Consider the following 2,085-nt stretch of genomic DNA (forward strand, 5'->3'; position numbering starts at 1 on the left):
GTGTGTTAGATTTAAACTATTTGTTAGATCTAAATATTTTAATTTATGAGAAATTATAGATGATGCTTATATTATGCCCACTTTGAAGAAATCCAAGTGGTGTAAAAATGATAAAAGATTATTTACTATGAATAAGATTTTGTTAGAATATTTGCTAAATGCTTTTGATTCATCTCTCTCTAACAAGTTTGTTCATTTTGATAGTGCTTACACCTTATGGAAATTTATTGAAGCACATCAAGGGGACTTGGAGGCGATCCGACAAACTTTGGAGGATCCGACTTCAAGTTTATATAGAGCATCATGCACACGACCACTAGACGATAGCCCTAGTGAGGTTTGCGAGTTCGAATTGATTAATGATTTATCTAGTGATAAACTTGCTTGTGCTAGTAAAAAATTATTACATGCCTACAACAAATTGCATAAAGATTTTATTGATTTAAAAAGCAAGCATGATAATTTAGAATCCGATCATGAGGAGCTAGTGTCAAAATTAGATGTCATTGCAAAATAAATACCATGCTTAAGGAAAACAATGACATGTTAATTTTGGAAAATGAAAAATTAACCACATCTATAACTAGCTTATCTCATGAAAAAGATAATGCCATGTTAGAAGTAGAGAACATAAAAAATGATACTGCTTCTTTTATAAATAACTATTTATGTTCCACTTCTAATAAAAATGCATATGTGCAACGCATTTTATCTTTAGATTCAACTTTGAAAATATGCATCAATAATCATAAGAAGCTTATGAATATGTGTGCCAAGACTAAGTCAAAATCATCCACTCATTATGCACACATATATAGCAAAGTTTACAAGTGTTCTATTTGCGGCCGTAAAGGCCATATAGCTAAATTTTGCTATGATGCACACAAACATAAGAATACTAATTCTCCTTGTGCATCTCATATAGCTTATTCATCTTGTACACTTACCCATTTACATGCTCATTCTCACAAAGTTTATCATAAGCATGCTAGTGTGTTCAAGTGTGATCATTATGGTCGTTTTGGTCATTTGGCCAAATATTGTTTTGATTTGAAAAGAAAATCACGTTTATCAAATGTTTCTAGTAGAATACATGTTTTTAAATGTGATGTTTGTGGTAGATATGACCACTTAGGAAAGTTTTATTTTGATAATGTGTCACATTTGCAAAGAGCTTCAAATAATTTACTTTTGTTTGCAAATGTTTCCCGTGCACGAGCTAATGGTCCACAAAAACAAATGGATCTCTTTTATTGCATGCATTGCAATCGGAAGGGTCATTTGAGTGATTATTGCTTTGACCGTTGTAGGCGTATAAAATTACCTATAGGTCCCTTAGCATGGTTCAGCATGATGGTTCGACAAATCAACGGATGTTCGAGCGACGAGGCGATAAAGCACACAAACAACGGCATATGTTCGCCTGTGGAACCAATCCAACAGTTCGGAAAGTCAACGAGTCGTCCAACGACAAAATAGATTTGTACTCAAACACCGAGGCGGAAATACTGCCAAATAAAGACCCGGGCTATCAAATCAAAGTCCGGACGAATCAAACGAAGAACTGAAAGACGGAAAACACCGGAAAACGGCGAAACGGAACACACCCGGGGACTCGGCCTAAACCGAGCCAACCCGGGGTGGCTCGGCCCAAGCCGAGCCACCCCAGGGTGGCTCGGTGGCCGAGCCACCCCAGGGTGGCTCGGCTGATGATTTGATTTTGCGTTTTTGGATTTAAACTTTGATTTATGATTTCTTTTGGTTGATTTGTTTTCATTTGAAAACTTTTTGCATGATTCTCATGTTTATCTTCTTTTGATTTCATAAATCTATTCATTTATATGGTTTTTATATTTTTTGTCTTAATGAGACACTTCTTTCATATTAACATATTTATATATGTTCTTATTATCTTTTTTGTATGTGAGTTATGTTTAGCAATCCCTATTTTTTTTATACTCACCCATGCTTATTGATAGGGGGAGCTTTCGCTCTCTTCATTCTTTTGTCCCCTTTTTGATGTTGTCAAAGGGGGAGAAATATTGTGAGTATATTCTTTCTTGTTTATATGCATGATATATTATA

The sequence above is a fragment of the Asparagus officinalis genome, chromosome 4, assembly GCF_001876935.1.
Source record: "Asparagus officinalis chromosome 4, Aspof.V1, whole genome shotgun sequence".
NCBI classification, from domain to species: Eukaryota; Viridiplantae; Streptophyta; class Magnoliopsida; order Asparagales; family Asparagaceae; genus Asparagus; species Asparagus officinalis.